We start from the raw sequence: 22,537 nt of genomic DNA, 5'->3' as shown, positions 1-22,537 counted from the left end.
AGCTGAGAGATCTATTCGATTGACGCCCAAAGTGAGGAGCTTCCCTCCAAATGAAAAATAGGACTCCACTGGTATTTAGAAGAGCAAGAGGAGAATTCACAAACATACAAGGTCCTGAAAGGTATTAGTTGTGTGGATATGGAGAAAATGTTTCCGATTAAGGGAGATTTTGGATCCAGGGCTTATAATTTTGAACTAAAAGTTACACGGACAGCCCATTTAAGACAGTTGTGCACTCACCCCATCCCCCCCCCCCACCTTCCACCTCAGAAAATAGCGTCTTTGGAGCTTATTTTCTCAAAAGGTACGAATGTAAAGTCTTTCAATATTTTTAAGGTAGAGGTAAATAGATTCTCAATAAGCTTGGGGTTGGGGGCGGGGGGGTGTGGGGGCGGAAGAAAGGGTAAATGTTGAGTTGATTGTAACCTGCAGATACACAGGAATGGAAAGTTAAAGAGTCAAGGTTATAATTGAATCAACCATGACTTTGTTACAAATAGTGGAGCAGAGTCAAGGGATCTTTGGCCTGCTCCATTCTTAATTCATACTTCCACAAAAAAATTTAAAGAACTTGGAAAGTTATTAATAGAGTTTTCTTTAGAGAGTGGGACATGAACGAGGGAATGGAGTTACAAAAGAGGGGTTTGTGGCGGCTCACCACGAGGCAGGTGAACCAGCCCTGCTTGCAAGCCACACGGCGGGGCAGCCGGCCAAAATGGTGCCGTCGGGGGTTTCCCTTCCTTCCAGCACGGGGCTCAGAAACCCACGCTGAGGAACCACGTGACGCCCGGGTGACGTCAGCGCCCTCCAGCGCGGTTCTCAGCCAGATCCAGGCTGGGAGTATAAGTGCAGCCCAGCAGCCTGCAATAAATTAGTTTGCTCACTGAACTCCACCCATCTGGTTGCGTGTGTTATTGCAGGAGCAGTGTAGCTGCCGCTACAATTGGTGACCCCGACTGGTCCAAACGTCTTTGAACCCATCATGAGTGAGCCTGGGATCAGAGCTATAGGCATAAAATTGCCTGAATTCTGGGTTCAGGAGCCAGAGACCTGGTTCGGCCATGCGGAGGCTCAGTTTCACCACCGCCAGATTTCATCCGACACGACCAAATTCTACCATGTGATCGCTGCCCTGGACCAGGCCACAGCCAGACGCGTGCTGCACCTTGTTCAGCACCCACCCGCCAAGGACAAATACGAGACCATCAAGCGAGTGCTTACCAAACTATCCAGACACCAGCTTGCCGCTCGGATGCTGCATCTCGATGCCCTGGGGGACAGGTCCCCGATGGAGTCAGCTGATCGCGCTCATGGGTGAGCACACCAAGTGCCCACTCTTCGAGCGCATCTTCCTCGATCATATGCCTGAGGACATCCGCCTGCTGCTGGTCCAGGAGAGCTTCACCGACCCGAGGAAGGTCGCCCAGCAGACCCAAGAGCTATGGCTCGCACGATTCCCAGAGGGCTCAGTGGTTCAGCAGGTCATGAGGCACTGGCACGACCACACCAAGCCCACCCCTAGTGCTGCGGTAGAGCACCCGGCCCCTGCAGGGGCCCCCAAGAGCATAACCAAGGCCACAGCATCCGCTCCAGACCTCTGCTTCCAACACCAGTACTGAGGAGCCAAGCCTCGGAAGTGTCAATCAGCCCTGCTCGTTCCAGGGAAACGACCAAGCCGGCCACTGTTAATGGCTGCGGTGGCTGGCCGACAACACAGCCTCCTCTATCTGAGGGACTCAGTCAGCAGCCGGCGGTTCCTCATTGACATTGGAACCCAGATCAGCATCATCCCGGCCACAGCCATCGAGTCCAGGAACCGACCTCGTGGACCTTCCCTCCATGCGGCCAATTGGCCATCTGGCAATGGTAATCTGGATGTATGGAGACGAGACAGTCCACTTCCAGATCGGCCAATGGAATTTCATGTGGAGGTTCACCGTCTCGTCCCTCCTGACTTCCTCCTTGCACACAGGCTTCCAGTGGACATTCGAGGTAGGCGCCTGGTGGACGCCTGTACCTTCTAGTCTGTTTGCCTCGATGCCTCCTGCTCAGAGCAACCTCAGATGGCTATGATCAGCACACCCAGAGACAAGTTCCAGCAAATCCTGGACGAGTTCCCGACACTCCTCAAGCCACAGTTCTCCGGTGCCCAGCCGCGCCATGGAGTGTTCCACCACATCCCCACCCAGGGTCCACCGGTTCATGCCAAGGCACGCTGGCTCCCGCCTGACAAGCTCCAGGTAGCGAAGGAGGAGTTTTCGTACCTGTTGGAGCTGGGGATCATTTGGCGGTCCGACAGCCCGTGGGCCTCACCGCTCCACCTGGTCCTAAAAGCCTCTGGTGGCTGGCATCCCTGCGGAGACTATCGACGGCTCAATGAGGCAACCATTCCTGACTGTTACCCCATCCCTCACATCCAAAACTTTATGGCCAATCTTCACGGTGCGAGGATTTTCTCCAAGGTTGACCTGATGCGCGGTTATCACCAGATCCTGGTGCACCCTGAGGACATATCCAAGATGGCCATCATCACCCCCTTTGGCTTGTTCGAATTCCTGTGCATGCCATTTGGGCTCAAGAACGCCGTTCAGACCTTCCAGTGCCTCATGGACTCTGTGGGCAGGGACTTGGATTTCGTCTTTATTTATTTGGATGACATCCTCGTTGCCAGCAAGGACCTATGTGCCCTTTTCTCCCGGCTGGCCGACTTCAGACTTAACATCAACCTGGCCAAGTGCCAGTTCGGGAAAGAGTCCATGCAGTTCCTGGGCCATACCATCACGGCCGAAGGAGCCACACCCACCGCTGCGAAGGTCGCCGCTATCAGGGAGTTCCCATGCCATGACAGCCTCAAGGGGCTGCAGGGGTTCGTGGGTATGGTCAAATTTTACAACCGCTTCATCCTGGGAGCTGCATGCATCATGCAGCCGCTATTCACCCTCATCGCAGCCAAGCATAAGACGCTCGCTTAGAACCCAGAAGCCTGCACCGCATTCGAGGTCACCAAGGACGCCCTCGCGAAGGCCACCATGCTCACCCACCCGCACACAGACATGCATATGGCGCTCTCTGTCGATGCCTCTGCCACAGCCGTTGGTGTCATCCTGGAGCAGCAGGTGAATGGATATTGGAAGCTGTTGGCATTCTTCAGTCGCCTGCTCCGCCCACTGGAACGCAAGTATAGTGCCTTCAACCACAAGTTACTGGGCATGTACCTGGCAGCGTGGAATTTCTACTATTTTTTGGAGGGGAGGACTTTTACCATCTTCACCGACCACAAACTCCTCACTCAGGCGCTCGCGATGGCAAAGGATCCCTGGTTGGCCCGCCAGCAGCGTCACCTCTCCTTTGTGTCGGAGTTTACACCGACATTCGGCATAAGGCAGGGAAGGACAATGTGGTTGCCGATGCACTCTCGCAACTGACCATTTGCGCACTGACACCCAGCCTCGACTTCGACCAGCTCGCCCGGGACCAGGGCTGACACCTGAAAGACCATTCCACGGGGCTGTATCCCCATCCGCAGGTGCATTCTTGCTGGAGAACGTATCTATAGAAATTTCTGTTCAGAGATAAGTGAATCTCTGGAATTCTCGGCCCTCAAGGTGGAGCCATGACTATTCAATACATTTATAGCAGAGATAGATAAATAGTTGAAAGATCAAAGAATTGAGAACTTTGGGGAATTGTAAAAGTAAAACCCTTTTTGGGCTTCTATTAGTAAATTTTTTACAACAGATAATGAGAGCGAACATTCCTTTAAGTCCTGAATTACTTTTGTTTGGAAATTTTGAAAGTGTTACTCCTAAATTATTGTCAGATTCTCAATTAAAGTTTGTTAAGTTGGTTTTAGTAATAGCAAGGAAAAGTGTCACTGTATTCAAAGCTATATTCCATTAGAAAAAAATACGTATAATTTAAGGGATCTGTATTCTTTACTTTTGCAAATTTGTGGTCCATATGCTAAAATAATGAAATGAAAACTATGATTTTATTAATTTTTCTTGATTGTTGAAGTTTTCCCTAAAAGTATATTTTATGATGTTTTTGAGGTCTCTGAGTGTCAACTGATGCAATCTGACTTAATTATTTGTAATCATCTTATAATGAAATATCATATATTTTAGTTTGGGATTAGTTTAGTTTAGGGGGGAGGGGGGTTAATGGGGGGGGTTTAGTTTTTATTTGTAATAGTTTTTTTTTTAAAGTTTTTAGATTTTATTATTTTAGTTTTTAGTTTTCATATCTAGAGTTTCAGCATATATTTGTTAACATTTTATTATGTTCCTATGGTATAATATTCTTAATCGTTGACATTATACATGTTGAATAAATATTTTTAAAATTGCAATGTAAAGATGCAGGGGCCAACAGAAATCCGCCATGATCATCTCAAATTACAGGGGCCCGATGGTCTAATTTTGCTCCCTTTTTCTTGTGTTCTTATCTGGAGCACAGGAGTATAAAAGCAGGGCCAGTTACACTGGCTGTGTACAAAACAATGCTTTGCTTCTGCTGGAGCATTTTAACCAAAAATGAACATTGCATTTTTTTTGTCAAGGATTAGCCACACAAGGACCCACAGAACTGAGAAATCCAAGCTACTACCCAAGGAGGAAGGCAATCCCATAATTTGATAACGTTTATTACTACAGAAGCCCATTCAGGCAGAGATCCAAGAAATCAGCAAAAATTCAGAAATTTTGCAATTGACTTTCATCAAATAAATACAAGTCTCATCAAATCCTTCACACCCAAAGTCAAAAAATCTAGTTTATTTTCCACCTAAAATATTTGCAAAGCAGCATTAAGCTTATTTTTTCACTAGCAGAATTAAGTTAACAGCTCATCAAATGCAAACCAACTCACTTTGTGATTAATGAGCATATCTATTATGGAAAGGATAAAAAGAAAACTGGTGAATGCTTAGAAGTATTTGTTCTCCACTGATTTTAAAGCATTGTGATCAAGAAACGCTAATATTTATAGCTAATATTGCATGTTTTACTGCAACAGATTTACTGCAACTTGAGGCCAACAACACAATGTTTTTGCAGCAAACCACCTTTGTTGGACACCAGATACAAGACCCTAAAATGAACCAGATTTGATTAGAGAACTTAAAGATAAAAAGGAAACAGTGATCACAATATGCCAGACACATTTAATTTAATTTTTTTTTCCTTTTATAAATTTAGAGATATAGCTCAGTAACAGGCCCTTCTGGCCCATGAGCCTGCACTGCCCAATACAGCCAGTTAACCTTCTATAGCCCCCACCATTTCCTTGAAACGTGGAATGAAACCAGAGCACCCAGAGAAAACCTAGGTGGACATGGGGAGAACATACAAACTCCTTACAGACAACACAGAATTATTTGGAACCCAGATTACTAGCACAGTAATATTGTTGCGCTATACTAAGCATGCAGTCCAAATGGATTCATTGATGTTCTTCCTTCTCCAGTTATTTATTTTCTTTCAACTTACTTTTCACATTTGTTTTTATACACTTAGCCTGAGTCAGAGGTGAGTCAGCTTGACCAGTCAACAGCAATGCAATTGCACTCTGCAGAAGCGACCAAGCACATTAAAAAACAAAATAATCTAGTTACTACTAAGTTGGCAGAGAGAGCACTCACTGTCCACAACTGTACAAGGTCTACCATGCGGGGTCCAGAATTCCTCAACCAAAGAATCAGAAATATCTGGCAAGGAAGACAACCTGGTGCCATTCCATCCCACAATTTTCTCTATTTAATATGGAGGCATTTAAGCATAAATAAAACAAATATTTCCATTTGTTAATACTATTTTTAGATTAATAGATTATTTTATCTTTCACTGAACTTTTTTCTGAAACATTCTCTTGAAAATAATTGTAGGAATAGCTGATTTTTAAACCTTTATAAACGGACACTGATGAATGAAAGCAAATTATGACCCACAGAGTAAAAGTAAAACCACAAACCAATGTGTAGTTAAGGAAGAGAATTCTGTTCAAATTTGTTATGCTGAATAAAACCAAGTACTCACAACTACTCTTAATTTGAAGCACTCTGCACATGTTAAACATCTCCTGGTTATAAACTATGGTAACAGTATAAATACAATTACATATGCAGGATCACAACCGAAGGTCAGGATGGTTTAAAACAAATGCTCCCATTAACATGATTCTGCTGCAATAATAAGACAAGGCCACTTAATATAGAAAATATTGATTTATCCAGTAAAATACAATTACAGTGAAGTACTGTCAGAAACATTTTGAAACATGACGACAGAATAGGGCAAAGGAGGTATAAAGTAAGATTCCAGTTATTTAATCAAATACTCGTTAAGAATCAAGTTATCATGCATTGTGAATAAAGTCTGAACATCTGGGAGCTGGTGTAGACACTGATATTTCAAGAAGCTAAATCACCACCTCCTAATTGAAATTTATCCAAATTATCAACAAAAATCTTTCTCTTTGCTTTTTAATGCTTACCATCTGTTCTCAAATCTCACTTTCATGTATTGATCTTTGAAAAATATGAATTAGTCTCATCTATTGTTAATTAACATACATCAGATGATTGCTGTAAAAATAATTAAAGAAGGATTGCAAAAATATACAAGAAAATAGGAGTGGTCAGCTATTAAGTCCTTGGTTTGCTCCACCATTCAAAACAATCATCACTGATATATACTGGCTTCATAGAAACATAGAAGTTAGGAGCAGAAGTAGGTCATTCGGCCCTTCGAGCCTGCTTCGCCATTCAACGAGATCATGGCCGATCTTAAAGTTCAGTACCCCGTCCCCGCCTTCTCTCCGTAATCCCTAATTCCCTTATACTGAAGAAATATATCTAATTCCCTCTTAAATATATTCAATGAACCTGCCTCTACTGCTCTCTGTGGCAATGAATTCCACAGATTCACCATCCTCTGGGTAAAGAAATTCCTCCTCATCTCGGTTCTAAATGGTTTGCCTATTATCCTCGAACCATGGCCCCGGGTTCTGGACTCCCCCACCATTGGAAACATCCCTTCCGCATCCATTCTGTCCAGTCCTGCCAGAATTTTATATGTCTCTATCAGATCCCCTCTCAATCTTCTAAACTCCAGAGAGTACAATCCCAAATTGTGCAATCTTCTCTTCTGCACTATTTATTGGAGGGCTATCTTAATCTTACCATCAACCTTAATTTGTATATATACAAACAACATTTTTAATCTCTGGATAAATTTAAATATGTTTTGTATGCCAGCAGACTCTTGGAAAAATTCCAGGCACCTCGTTCCCTAGAGACCTCTTCTTGACTTGCTTTTGTCCTGAAGCTTCACATTACCCAGCATCTGCAGTGGATTAACCAGACACACATCAGTTGTATATTTTGAAATCGTGACGACTAACACATCTCTTTGCAGACACCTGTAAAACCCAATACACTCTATCTCCTGGTCTTCACTTCATGTACCCTCTACTCACTTTCTCAGACAGCCTCTCTTCACGGTTTTACCTTGGAACCATCAACTTGCAGCCAAATCATCATTTCCTTTCTGGCCTTGGCCAAAACAACCTGAATCATAATCTCAGTGGTCATGATATTTTATCTTCCACCTACGGCATCTAACCTCATAGTTTCCCATTCCCTCACTGTCCAGTTCAACCCTACCCAAGATACACAAACTCAGTTATCCAGATAGACCCATTATTTCCTAATCTTACATCAATTCCAATTTCCACCCCATTCTTCCCCCACCCCCCCCCCCACCCAGTCCAGTGGCTCCCTACTTACATCTGCAAAACCTCACATGCCCTTCATCTTTTCAATGACTTCCAATTCCATGAATTTGACCACTTCATTTACACTATGGACATCCAATCCCTCCACACCTCCATCTCCCATACAGAAGGTCTGAAAGCCCTTCATTTCTTTCTTAACAAACTGAACTAGTCCCCTTCCACCACCACTTTCCTCCACTTGGCAGAAATTGTTCTCACTCTCAATTACTTCTCCTTTGACATCCCACTTTCTCCAAATTATGGGTACCTGCATAGGTCCTAGCTATGCCTGCCTTTTTGCTAGCTTTGTGGAGCAATCCATGCTGCAAGCTTACACAGGCAAGGCTCCTCAAATCTTTCTCTGCTATACTGACAACTACAATCATGCTGCCTTATACACCCCTGATGAGCTCGTCAACTTTATTTACTTTTGCCGCTAACTTTACCTTGACCTCATATTCACTTGGTTCATCTCCAGAAACTCTCTCCACTTTCTTGATCTCCCTGTGTCCATCTCGGGAGACAAACTTTCTGCACATATTTTCTATGAACTTACCAACTCCTACAATTACCTCAACTACACTTCTTCACATCCTGTCCCCTGTAAGGAACCTATTCCTTTCTCTAAATTTCTCCATCTCCATCATATCTGCTCCCAAGATGAGGACCTCCATTCTAGATCAGCCGAGATGTCCTTCAACTTCAAAAAAGTGGTTTTCACTCCACCACCATCAACTCAATCCTTACCCACATCTCCTTAATTTCACACACATCTGCCTTTCCCCCTCTGCCTCTAGATGCAAAAAGATTCCCCTTGCCCTCACCTACCATCCCACTAGCCAGCCTCCATATCCAACTTATTATCTATCTTCTGCAATTTCTTCCACCTACAACGTGATCCTACCACCAGATACATCTTCCTCGCTCTGCCTTTTGTCGTGACAACTTCACCTGTGACTCTCTTGTCCACTCATCCTTTCCCACTAATATCCCCCTTGACACCTTTCCCTGTGATGCAGTAAGTGCCACCCTTTCCCCCACATCTCCTCCCTCACCATCATTTGGGGCCTCAAACAGTCCTTCCAAGTGAAGCAACACTTCACTTGTGAATCTGCAAGAGTCATCTACTGCATCTTGTGAACCCGTTTTGGCTTTCTCAACATCAGAGAGACTGGACACAGATTGGGGGAAAAAAATCACTTCATTGAGCATCCTCACTCTGTCCACATCAATGACAGGGATCATCCAGTGGCTAACCATTTCAATTCTGTCCCTCACACCTGCCCCAACATGTCTGTCCATGGACTCGTGCACTTTCAAACTAAGGCCATCCATAAATTGAAGGAGTAACACCTAATATTCCATCTGGACATTCTCCAACCAGGTGACATTAACATAGACTTCTCTGGTTTTTGCTATGCCACTCCCAGTTCTCCCCATACCTCGATATCCTTCCCTACAGCTCTCAAGCCCTTCCCTCTCTATTCACAGAACTATCCATCTCTCCCCCGTTTTCTTTTGTCCCCTCCCACATCCATCTTGCCTGTATGCTACTCCCCCACACCATTTTATTCAGGCGCCTGCCTGCATTTTGCTCATACCTTGTGAAACTTTGGTTATGCAACTTTATCTTTGATATATAAAGTATGTTATGTGACCTGCCAAGTTCCCCAGCTTTGTATTTCTACTTGAAGCAGAATCTGCTGTGTTCAGGTGAGAGCATATCAACAGCAATCCGTACGTTGCCCGGAGCCAGAAATCCCGTTGATAAAACGTTGAAAAAATAAACTGCTCGGCCTTCATTTTGCTTTTGTTTCTTTCTTGGACTGGGTACACTCAATCTGGAGCTCCGCAGGCAACATTCCTCAGATAATATGAAAGATAGGAGTTTGACTCAAGGTTTTAATGAACATTTCTTTTCATCCTTCCTTGCTCTGCTCTTGCTTTCACCATTACCAACTTCTTTTATACGGACTCCAAATTTAAACTTCTTTCTGGTGCAGAGACCACGAGTTCTTTCCCTTCACTTCTGGAGTACACGTTGGTTTTATACTAGTCTCAGCCCTGGCTTGTGGCATCCGACAATTTTACTGCTTTTTATTCCTCAACCAATACTTCTGTTCTTGCCCAGATCTTTGGCTTAAATGTTCCCCACTGAATCTTCATCACATACATTTTGGGAATCCTTAGAAACTGATAAAATGGTTTTACTCAAAATTAATGGGACATCTTGGTGGCTTTCAAATTCAAGTTCATTTATCATCTGAATGCACAAGTACAACCCAACGAAACAGGATTCTCCGGTCCTCAATGCAAAACATGCAGACATGCATCCAGCCATAACTCACATACAGATAAGCAATACATATGCAGGTCAAATATACATATTAAAATAAATAAATATTGCTTAATAAATAGAGTCTCTGATGGCTAGTGTGAGCAGTTCATTTAGTCATTCAGCATTCTCACTGCTCATGGGAGGAAACTGTTCCTCACCCTGGTGGTACTGGCTCTGATATTCCTGTATCGCTTTCCCAATGAGAGCAGCTGAAAGATGCTGTGTGTGGGGTGGTAAGGGTCCTCAATAATTTTGCATGCCTTCTTCAGACAATGATCCCAGTAGATCACGTCAATGAGAGGAGAGGTGAAGGGAGACCCCAGTGGCCATATCTGCCACTCCTATAGTCCCATGGATTAACCTCCAATCCAGTTCTCCACAACAATCGTACTGTGATGTAGCCAGCCAGGAGCACTCTTGATAGAGATCCTATAGAAGGTTGATATATTGGTGGTCAGTAGTACTGCCTGCTTCAGTCTTCTCAGGAAGTGCAGTCCATGTTCCATCTTCCTGACAAGTGAGGAGATGCGTGTCTATGATAGGTCGCTAGTTTAGTGGACTCTCTCCACTTTTGAGTTATTAATGTGTATTGGAGGGTGGTCATTCCTGCAGCTTTGGTTGTGCAAGTTATTTATGTGTTTGGGCCTAAGGCAACTTGAGGAGCAGAAATTCTAACACCAACAACATCTTCAAAGATTCAAAGACAAATATTCTTGACAATATTTTGTAGTCCCTTCACGCCCTATGGTGCAGTAAGCTTCTTGTGTTCACAATGCAGCATGTATATTCTTTGTGAACAGAACATCTGTCTTTCCCAACTGTGGAAACTCAAGTTGACACTTCCATCTATTAACCTTTGCCTGCAAATCCATTATGATAGAAACTCCTTTAAAATATCATCATTCTCTTTATTCTATTAACTGACATGGTAAATGATGTCGTAGTTTGCCTTTTACTCACTCCTGTAGTTTGTGCTCCTGCTCACCCTTTTGTGCTGCCAAAACATAGTTCAACTTTTGACCCACCCAAGCACCTTGAGTGGGTGTCTGCTGCCCTTTTTCACTGGACTGAATCAAAATGCAGAACTTGACTGCAGACAGAAATGTCCATTCACAACTTCCTGCATCAGAGTTGAAGCAGGTTATGTGAGTTTTACATACTCCAATCCCAGTTCCTGGCCAAATAGGTAGTCTGCTATATTTACATTGGACAACAAATTTTTTCGAATATTTGCTTCCTGAAAAAAAATTGGGGATTATGATAAATAAATTAAAGCTCAACACAAACAATTTCAAATTTGCTGTATCACGTAGGAAGTTTAATTGAATTTAGCATATTTAATTGCATAATGATGCTGACACATTGCGTTAGTTCAACTGATCTAAAAATGTTTTATTTGTATTCAACAACTGATGCCTCTTGTGTCAGTGTCCAACAACAGTAATCCAGCATCAATGGATTCCAGTTGTCCTGATACCACTTTGCCATGGTCACAATGCCCTGGTGAAATCTTTCACCATGTTTGTCGCTGACCAAGATCAGCAGGGAAGAAATCAAAGTACAAATGCAGAAAATGAATTCTCAATGACATGTTGCATTTCATGGTTTGTCTGCTTGAAGTAAACATAAAATATGACAGGAAATCACAAAAGTTGGTTAGATCTAAAAAAAAACGGTGATAGGAACAGTTTAAGGTGATTTTTGTGATCAGCAGCCCAAAATCCACAAAGTACACCCAAAAGAGTTCAGGAAGCAAAATCTTCATTGTCCAGTGTTATCAGCAGCTGGATTTCAATTAGAACCCACTGTGAACCAAACATCCAGAGAGGCCCAGAAGGGCAAGAGCTGGTGTTGGTTTGTTAGCTTGTGTGCAGCACAATAGGACCTCAACTAGTGGAGAAAAGATTACTGCTCAGGGACTGTGTGCCTCATTGTTGATCACCCTCTCATACTTTCTCCCATTTTTTTCCAACCATTTACACAATTGCTGGCACTCCAAGATCTGGACAGGAAAGATTACACTCAAGTGTAAAAGTATTAAATTGCCTTCTACAACAGTAAAACATTTGTAGTTGGCAGATAAAATTTGAGTAGTACGATTTCCTGAAATAAATGAAATTGCAAGGCAAATTCTGGTGAAAGCATATGGGCTTAAGAACTCCCTTTTCTGCATATCCTTCTAAATAGGGTAGCTGGATCAGTGTCAAAGCTTTCCTTAAAAACCATAATGGACATAAATAATTTATTATTCCCATAGATTAAATCACAACCAATTTAAAACAGATCATTTAAATCAGGAAACTGTTTCTATTTATATTTTCCCTACTGGTCATCATTTTAAACCACTGTAAAAAAAAACACACACGATGCTGGAGAAGGTCAGCAGGTCAACAGTGTTCTTTATGCAACAAAGATAAAGATGTACTACCAACATTTCAGGCTTGAGCTCTTCATCAATGTGTGTTTTTTACTTCAACCATGGTGTCTACAGAATTTTGCGATTTACATTTTAAACCACTGACTGCATCAAATAACCTCTAAAATTTCCTCCTTCTGACTCTTCACTATAGTACAAGATTTCTATGCCCCCTGCTTACTGTATTGTCATTAAAACATTGGAGAACTACTCACAGAGCACTATGGTTTGGAAGGGAAAAATTATAATTACCAGGAAGTTAGTCTAAATTCAGTGGTGGATAAATTATTTGAATCAATTCTGAGGGACTTTAAAAAGGCAGCCTGGCCTCAAGGGTAAGTCATATTTCAATGTTTTATTTTGTAACTGCTTGACAAGGACAGAACCTTGGATGTAGTCCTCAGGGAATTAACCAAGGGTTTTGATAAAATCCAACATCTTAAAATCCCATGGGATCCAACAGAACAGATTTACATGGATGCAAAATTGGTTCAATGGCAGAAAGCAAAGGGTTAAGGTTGATGGCAGATTTAAAATCTGAACAGCTGGCAGTGTGGATGGATGGGGCTCAGTTCTCAGTCCCTTACATTTTGGATGTATTATTGATTTAAACTTCAATGAAGTGTGACCAATCCAAAATTTGGCCAGTGAGGAAGAAAAATTTCAATTTTGTCTAATCGAGTCTGCTCTGCCATTCAAATCATTCTTGTAAACCCCTTCTAGACCCTCTCCAACACCATCACATCCTTAACATTTACCTATTGTAAGTTGACCCTGAGAGAATTCAGCACTAGGACTCCCAAGTTCCTTTGGATATTTACTTTCTGAATTATTTTCTCATTTAGAAAATAGTCTACACCTTTATTCCTTCTACCAAAGTGCATGACCATACACTTCCCTAAGCTGTATTCAATCAACCATTTCTTTGCCCATTCTCCTAATCTGACCAAGTCCCTCTGCAGACATCTGCTTGCTCAACATTGTATGATTGACAAAGTTGGCTACAAAGCTATCAGTTCAATCAGAACTTTATCTTTAACAGTCAGAGTGAAAAGTAGCAGACCCAACGCTGAACCCTGCCAAACAACACTGGTCACCAGCAGCAAACCAAAAAAGGCCCTCTTTATTCCCAGTCTTTGCCTTCTGCCAGTCAGTCATCCATAGACTTCTATCTTGTTTAGCAGTCTCGTGTAGCACCTTGTCAAAGATCACAAGATATAAGAGCAGAAGTAGACCAATCGGCCTGTCAGCTCTGCTCTGCCATTTAATCATGAGCTGATCCTTATCACTCAGCCCCACTCCCCAGCCTCTTCCCTGTAACCGTTGATGCCCTGACTAATCAAATACCTGTCAATTTCTGTCATAAATGCATCCAACAACCTCGCTTCTGCTGTCGCCTGTGGCACAAGTTTTACAAATTCACGATACTCTGACTAAAGAAATTTCTCTGTATTTCTGTTTTAAATTGACACCCTTTTATCCTGAAATTGTAGCCTCTTGTCCATGGGAAATAACTGTCACATCTACTCTGACCAGGCCTTTCAGCATTCAAAATGTCTCTATAAAGGTCTGCTTTCTAAAAATCCAAGTAAACATTCACTGATTCTTTGTCGCTCTTTCTTGTTGCTTCCTCAAAGAATCCCAACTGATTTGTCAGGCAAGATCTCCCTTGAAGGAAACCATGCTGATTTCATCAGGGGTGCAGTGCTAATTTTTTTAGGTGCTGGAGCTGACAAAATGTCTGCCACTTCCTATATTCTCTCTCTCTCTCTCTCTCATATATGTATATATATATATTATATATATATATTATATATATGTTATATATATATATATATATATATATATATATGTATGTCACACCTAATCTGTGTACCTGCTCATTACATGAATGGGTCAAGGAAGTTGCCCAGAACATGAAATGAACAGGTAGACAAATTGGGTGTGAAATATATATTTAAAAAAATATATATATGGATAAATGGGGCTTCTTATAATGTCAAACACTAAACTAAGATGAGAATTCCAGAGCGCCACAGAAATATAGTGATAGTTAAGGCATTAACAAGATTATTATAGCCTATCACTATATTTCAGTGTATAGCTGGTACAATAAAACATATACAGTTTTGAGTTTTGTGTGCCCGATGGATATGTGGGGGGGCTGGTAGTCATGGTGGGGAGCTGGCTGATGGAGGACCTCAGTTTTCTTCAGGCTGACTTCCAGGCCAAACATTTTGGCAGTTTCCGCAAAACAGGACGTCAAGCACTGAAGAGCTGGCTCTGAATGGGCAACTAAAGCGGCATCATCTGCAAAGAGTAGTTCACGGACAAGTTTCTCTTGTGTCTTGGTGTGAGCTTGCAGGCGCCTCAGATTGAAGAGACTGCCATCCGTGCGGTACCGGATGTAAACAGCGTCTTCATTGTTGAGGTCTTTCATGGCTTGGTTCAGCATCATGCTGAAGAAGATTGAAAAGAGGGTTGGTGCGAGAACACAGCCTTGCTTCACGCCATTGTTAATGGAGAAGGGTTCAGAGAGCTCATTGTTGTACCTTGTTGGTTTTCGTGCAGTTGGATAATCATGATGCGCTCTAGTATTTGCCAAAGCCCTTTCCTGCTCACGGTGTCAAAGGCTTTGGTGAGGTCAACAAAGGTGATATAGAGTCCTTTGTTTTGTTCTCTGCACTTTTCTTGGAGCTGTCTGAGGGCAAAGACCATGTCAATAGAGGAACCTCTGTTTGCACGAAAGCCACACTGTGATTCTGGGAGAATATTCTCGGCGACACTAGGTTTTATTCTATTTAGGAGAATCCTAGCGAAGAGTTTGCCTGCAATGGAGAGCAGCGTGATTCCCCTGTAGTTTGAGCAGTCTGATTTCTCGCCTTTGTTTTTGTACAGGGTGATGATGGTGGCATCACGAAGGTCCTGAGGCAGTTTTCCTTGGTCCCAACAAAGCTTGAAAAACTCATGCAGTTTGACATGCAGAGTTTTGCCGCCAGCCTTCCAGACCTCTGGGGGGATTCCATCCATACCTGCTGCTTTGCCACTTTTCAGTTGTTCGATTGCCTTATATGTCTCATCCTGGGTGAGGACCTCATCCAGCTCTAGCCTTAGGGGCTGTTGAGGGAGCTGAAGCAGGGCGGAATCTTGGACTGAGCGGTTGGCACTGAAAAGAGATTGGAAGTGTTCTGACCATCGGTTGAGGATGGAGATCTTGTCGCTGAGGAGGACTTTGCCGTCTGAGCTGCGCAGTGGGCTTTGGACTTGGGGTGAGGGGCTGTACACAGCTTTTAGAGCCTCGTAGAAACCCCTGAAGTCGCCAATGTCCGCGCTGAGCTGGGTTCGCCCCACATATCCATCGGGCACACAAAACTCAAAACGGTCAACCAGTTTACCTATCTCGGCTGCACCATTTCATCAGATGCAAGGATCGACAACGAGATAGACAACAGACTCGCTAAGGCAAATAGCGCCTTTGGAAGACTACACAAAAGAGTCTGGAAAAACAACCAACTGAAAAACCTCACAAAGATAAGCATATACAGAGCCATTGTCATACCCACACTCCTGTCCGGCTCCGAATCATGGGTCCTCTACCGGCATCACCTACGGCTCCTAGAACGCTTCCACCAGCGTTGTCTCCGCTCCATCCTCAACATTCATTGGAGCGCTTTCATCCCTAACGTCGAAGTACTCGAGATGGCAGAGGTCGACAGCATCGAGTCCACGCTGCTGAAGATCCAGCTGCGCTGGGTGGGTCACGTCTCCAGAATGGAGGACCATCGCCTTCCCAAGATCGTGTTATATGGCGAGCTCTCCACTGGCCACCGTGACAGAGGTGCACCAAAGAAAAGGTACAAGGACTGCCTAAAGAAATCTCTTGGTGCCTGCCACATTGACCACCGCCAGTGGGCTGATATCGCCTCAAACCGTGCATCTTGGCGCCTCACAGTTTGGCGGGCAGCAACCTCCTTTGAAGAAGACCGCTGAGCCCACCTCACTGACAAAAGGCAAAGGAGGAAAAACCCAACACCCAACCCCAACCAACCAATTTTCCCCTGCAGCCGCTGCAACCGTGTCTGCCTGTCCCGCATCGGACTTGTCAGCCACCAACGAGCCTGCAGCTGACGTGGACATTTTACCCCCTCCATAAATCTTCGTCCGCGAAGCCAAGCCAAAGAAGAAAACATATAACACCTAATTTAATAATATAACCAAGTATTGCACTCACTAATTATCTGTGAAGGTCTGGTAGATTAATTCCTGTGAGGAAAGGATTGTCTAATCCCCAAAATGTGTCACGTCTATGGCTTTCTCAGGTTTCTCTCTTTCTGTCCATACCTTGGGTTTGTCCTATCTATCCACATCATGAGCTTCTTTTTCTCCACATCTGTCTGTCTGACCTGGTCATTCTTTTTCTCTGTGGGGATTGCCTATTGGAACTCTGTTTCGCTTTGTTCCTTCCTCTTGCTTTCCTGGTCATTCTTTCTTCCTCTACCCAAACCCTCAGGTCACAACTCTCATTGTTCCTATTCCTGGTCTCTCACTTTCTTTCCTGTGTCTCTTGCATCTACCCAGGCTGGGTCCCCCTCCAACTTGGATTTGTCCCTCTCTCACTATGGTATCCCTTTGTTCATTCTTTCTTTCCCCCCCACCACCTCCCCCAGAGATGGAAAGTTGGTGAGCAGACAGTATTCCAAAATTCTAAAATTTATTGGGAGAGAAATGTTCTATCAAATGTACAATCACATCTCCCTCATTTGTGGAGAAGTTGATTTTTTTTAATATATACAGAGGTGCCGGACTCTCCGGTAGCACTGCACTTCTGGATTTCGTCCTATTTTATCTTGTGCTTTCAAGTACCCTGAAACCCCATCCTTAATAATGGGCACTTAAAATCACAAACCACTGAAGTTAGGCTAACGAGACTGTAATTTCCTGTATTTTTTTAAAATTCCCTTTATGAAGAATAGAATGACATTTATGATTTTCCAGTTCTCCAGAACCATTCCTGACTAGTGATTCTTGAAAGAAATCTCTCCAAATACCTCTTTCAGAACCCTGGGGTGTGGTCTATTCAGTCCAGAAGACATCCATTTTCAGCCCCCTCATTTTCCCAATCACCTTCCTCTTAGTAATAGAAACTACACTCATTTCTGCCACCTGACACTCAAATTTCCAGCAAGTGGTCTCATCGAGTGGACAGAATTTAATCCACATTGTGTCAGGTCATGTATTGTGGAAATGTGTTAAGGAAACATGCAATGGTAAAAATTTGAGTGGTGTGGAGGTACAAGGAGACATTAGAGTTGTCCACACAGATACTTAAAAGTTAGCCAATGCAGGTGAATAAGATGCATAAATAAAGCAAATAGGAGTCTCCTTTAATAACCAATGCACAAAATACAAGCAGTATGTTGTGCTAGAACTGTACGCAATACTCAACTATAGCTTGAGTATGCAAACAACTCTGGTCACAGGAAAGGGCTTTGGACTGCAAGAGGACACAAATTAGATTTACGAAAATATTGCCAGAACTGGACGATTGCAGCTATGACATAAACTATGATTGTTTTTTTCTGGAACAGAAGAGACCAGGGAGTGAATTCAATGAGATGTAGAAAATTCTGAGGGACCTACAGAGAATTAATAGGAAACATCAATTTCCCTTACCAGAAGTATTGAAAAAAGGCTTGACTGAAGATATTGGCAGAAGATTAGAGGAGAGATTTATTTTCCACTCAAATGGTGTTGGGTGTGTGGCACCTGCTGCCTGTGAAACCTGCTGCTTGGAAGTGGTGTAAACCAGCCATTTGCAACTTTCTTCGGCTAAGGCCCGCATAAGACTCTGCTTAAAGTTTATGGGCCACCTTTCCTATGAAGCAGTCAAGCTTTGGTTTCTTCTGCATTTCTGATCTACCAACTATATAAAAAAAATGAAAAATATTTACAGTGCCCTCCATAATGTTTGGAACAAAGACACTTTTTTTTTCCTTTATTTGCCCCTGTGCTCCAGAGATTTAAATTTGTAATCAAACAATTCAGATGTGATTAAAGTGCACATTCCAGGTTTTATTCAAGATTATTTGGATATATTTTGGTTTGACCGTGTAGAAGTAACAGCACTTTTTATACATAGTCTCCTCATTCCAAGGCACCATAGTATTTGGGGCACAGCAATGGTATGTATATTAAAGTAGATATGTTTAATAATTTGTTGCATATCCTTTGAACGCAATGACTGCTTGAAGTCTGTGATTCATAGACATCACCAGGTGCTGAGTATCTTCTCTAGTGATTCTCTGCCAGGCCTCAAGTATAGCCATCTTCAGCTCCTGCTAGTTTCTGGGACTTGTCCCCTTAGGTTTTCTCATCAGCATATGGAAAACATGCTGTTGGGCACTATCAGTTGCCCCAATAATTGGAATCACAAAAACTGATGGGAACGATAGGCTTTATTGCACAGAAGACTTGAGCTGGCCCGGATCCAAACTAAGGAAGTGCAGGAAAGGGAAAGGTGGCCTGACCTTTATGGCCTGGGTCCCAGGGGAGGAGACCAGGTAAGAGTGTCATCAGGGGGCGGGTCAGCCCGAACCAATTAGCATATACAATCCACACCATTACACATGCTCAATTGGATTTAGATCAGGCGACTGTCTAGGTCATTCAAGAATTTTACTGTTTTTCCAGTTTTTAGCCTTGGGAAAACTCCTTTGTTGCTTTAGCAGTATGTTTGGGATCATTGTCTTGCTGTAGGATGAAGCGCTGTCCAATGAGATTGGATGCATTTCCTCAAAATTGAGTTGATAAGATGTTTCTGTAAACCTCAGAATTCATTTTGCTACTGCCATCAGCAGTTACATCATTGATGAAGATAAGTGCACCAGTACCCGTGGAGCCATACATGCCCAGGCCATAATAACCCCACCACCATCAGGATTCACAGATGAGGTGGAGTATTGGATATTGGGTAGTTCCTTTACACTTCCACACATTGCTCTTGCCATAACTCTGATGCAGGTTAATATTGGTCTCATCTTTTTCAAAAATTCTGCAGGCTCTTTTAAATACTTCTTGGCAGACTGTAATCTGGCCATCCTGTTCCTGTAGCTAACTAGTGGTTTGCATCTTGCAATGTAGCCTCTGTATTTCTGTTCATGAAGTCTTCTGTGGACAGGAGTCATTGATACATCTATAACTGTCTCCTGAAGTGTGATTCTGATCTGAGAATTCTTCTGTCATCTCCAGTGGAATACCAGTCCCTTTGCGATTCCTGAGCTCACCAGAATGTTCTTTCTCCTCAATGATATTCCAAACAGTTGATTTTGTTAATGCTATGATTTGGGTGATGTCTCTTATTGTTTTATCTTTGTTTTTCAGCCTCATACTGGCTTCTTTGACTTTCATTGGCAAAACTCTGGTCTTCATGTTGAAAATTAGCAACGACAGATTCCAAAAGTGATCAAAAGCTTAGAAACAAGTCTAACTCTCTTATACCTAAACCAATAAAGCAATTGAACCAATCAGAGTACTCACAAACACATGTGAAGCCAACTCTCCCAAACATTATGGTACCCAGATATGAGGGGACTATGTATAAAAAGCACTGTGATTTCTAAATGGTCAAACCAAAATGTATCCAAATAATCTTGAATAAAATATCGAATGTGCACTTTAATCACATCTGAATTGCTTGATTACAAATTAACAACTGTGGAGCACAGGGACAAATAAAGGGGAAAATGGGTCTTTGTCCCAAACATTATAGAGGGTACGTTACATTTCCTGTGGGTCAGGCAGAATTTCTACTTGTTGGTAGTACAAAAAAACTGTACTCAAGACAAAACATTGTTCCGTCATGTAACATTCCACCTATTTGGCTCTTCGAGAATTAAAATCCCAAACATTTAATCTGTCCAACAAGTAGTGCCTTTAATTAGCCAAAGCAAAACAGAGAACACCAGATGATTTCTTGGAACAAAGGAAGTCTATCAGTCTTTACATACCGAATTGGCATTTGTGCTGGGGCCACTTTGTAAAGCAAAAATACAAATCACTACCTTAAGTAAATTCTTTCTCATGTTCTTTCTAGTTCCATTAAAAATAAAAATGATTTATACTTCATGCTCCATCTACTACCATAAAAAAATTATTTTCCAACTCAATCAAAACTATTCAGACTTTCATTGCTCCTGTCAAATCTTGAAACTGAAGGTTAAAAGAACAATCCAAGCTTTTTTAATGTCTACGAATAAATTGATCTCTCAAGTTTGGTCCAATTATGACAAAGTTCTGCCGTACACGCTCCAAGGTTTTAATATCACTTCCTTGAGGGTTGTGTTCAGAATGGGAGATGCCAAGTCTATGCTAAGAGTCAACTTATTTTATAAAAATCGTAACTTTAACTTGCACAGTACATTTTTATTTAGAACACCCAAGGTATGGTGCAGTTTTCAATTAAAATTTACATTTAAAAATGCAGCTTTATCAAATAATTGGTCTCACAAGTTGCATAGATAAACTCTATTCTTTAGGAAACACCCATGTAAAATTGCAGAATTTAGTTTACACCATTTCTCCTCTTTCATTCTACCAAAATGCATCTCTGCACATTTTTCCCCAACAGAAAAATTACACATTTTAGAATTCCAGTAGCACATCCATATTCTTTTTGAGAACCTGGTGTTCACTTCATTCTAAGCTTTGTGGCACTGTAAACTCTTAAAATTATGGTTTCTATAAGCAAGGTTTAAAATAGCTACAACTAACCCATGCAGACATCATCACATTTCCCTCCAGTCTGATGAACAGCTGCTCTTTGTCCTCCATTTAACCAATTTTCTAGTCATCCTCACTGAAGTGCAGAGAGTGTTTTTACGATTGTAAAAAGGATGATATACAAATTTAAGTTATAGGTCTACATGAATTGCCTGGAATAGATCACATGGATGATTTTTAAAAAATCTTACCTAATGAAAGAACAAGTCCTTAATTATCCGTTATACATCATTTCAAACCACTCATCCAACAAAAGGAATTTACTCCTAATGACATCTGTAAAACATAAAATACAGGACTTGTATTGTAAGAATCTTATAACTTTCAAAGATTTCAGATGATGCATTTCAGTTTTTGTCTCAAGATTTACATTTTTTTAAAAAATGTAAATCTTGACAGAGAAACTGAAATGTTTATCTGAGAGATATTGTTAAATTAATATGACAGAGACAAATTAAGGATAAAAATTCAAGGTATTTCTGTACTTTTGCTCAGGTAAGATAGATACTTAAATATTATTTCTAAACCCTTTCCAATGACTACAGAGCAAATGAACAACGAAGGGGAATGTTGTCAATTGATGGCAATTGTCATGGCACACATTTCTAATGGCTTTAGCTACTCATTAGATCTTACCCACCTACTGAACTGAAATTACACTGGTATTGCTCAAACTTCACCTCCTACAGGCTATGATGAAAAACGTGTTGCCATCAGTTTCCCAGAAACTGTAAGTACAAATCATTAAATAGTCTTGTTCACAGGATGACATTAAAACTCTGCAAGTCCCACTTGCAAAAAAATCTATATAGAGTTGTTATTCTAAAGACTTTAATTTTAATTTAACGTGAAAATGTATTGTCTAAGCAACTCTGAAGTGATAATGATGCTTCTAACTTGAACAGTTACCAAATGGAAGTAAAATTGAACAATTCTGAGAAACAGCCCAAAAATCTGAAATGCAGAAAAAAATTCAGAGGAATCTGCTAGAGAACTCAAGAATGCAGAAGAAATGTTCACTCATGCCAATATTTTTTTAAAAAGTGCTTTGATTATAATTATATTTTGGATGGATTGAACAGCTTGCATTTATGTAGTAGTGTCCAAAAGGATTTCACAAGAATGCTGTGAAAGTCTCATAATGTTATGTAATTCCTTGCAAAATGAGTCTAGATCACAGATGAAGATGGTCAAAGTAGGGAACACAAGGACAATAAACCTAGGACAAACCA

The 22,537-nt window shown here is 42.0% G+C and overlaps 1 protein-coding gene across 10 annotated transcripts in view; it reads right to left on the bottom strand.

Moving 5' to 3' along the window:
• sipa1l2 (signal induced proliferation associated 1 like 2) overlaps positions 1-22,537 on the bottom strand; it is a 664,341-nt gene that overhangs the window by 550,688 nt on the left and 91,116 nt on the right. For 8 of the 10 annotated variants that reach the window (XM_069885037.1, XM_069885043.1, XM_069885041.1 and 5 more), the window contains exon 2: positions 21,497-21,581. The exons of the other annotated variants lie outside the window; for them this stretch is intronic. The gene's annotated coding sequence lies outside the window, so the exon portion shown is untranslated. The remainder of the gene's footprint in view (positions 1-21,496; positions 21,582-22,537) is intronic. 10 annotated transcript variants of the gene reach the window in all.

This window comes from Narcine bancroftii, chromosome 6 (assembly GCF_036971445.1).
Source record: "Narcine bancroftii isolate sNarBan1 chromosome 6, sNarBan1.hap1, whole genome shotgun sequence".
NCBI lineage: Eukaryota > Metazoa > Chordata > Chondrichthyes > Torpediniformes > Narcinidae > Narcine > Narcine bancroftii.
This window is presented reverse-complemented; position numbering and strand designations above follow the sequence as displayed.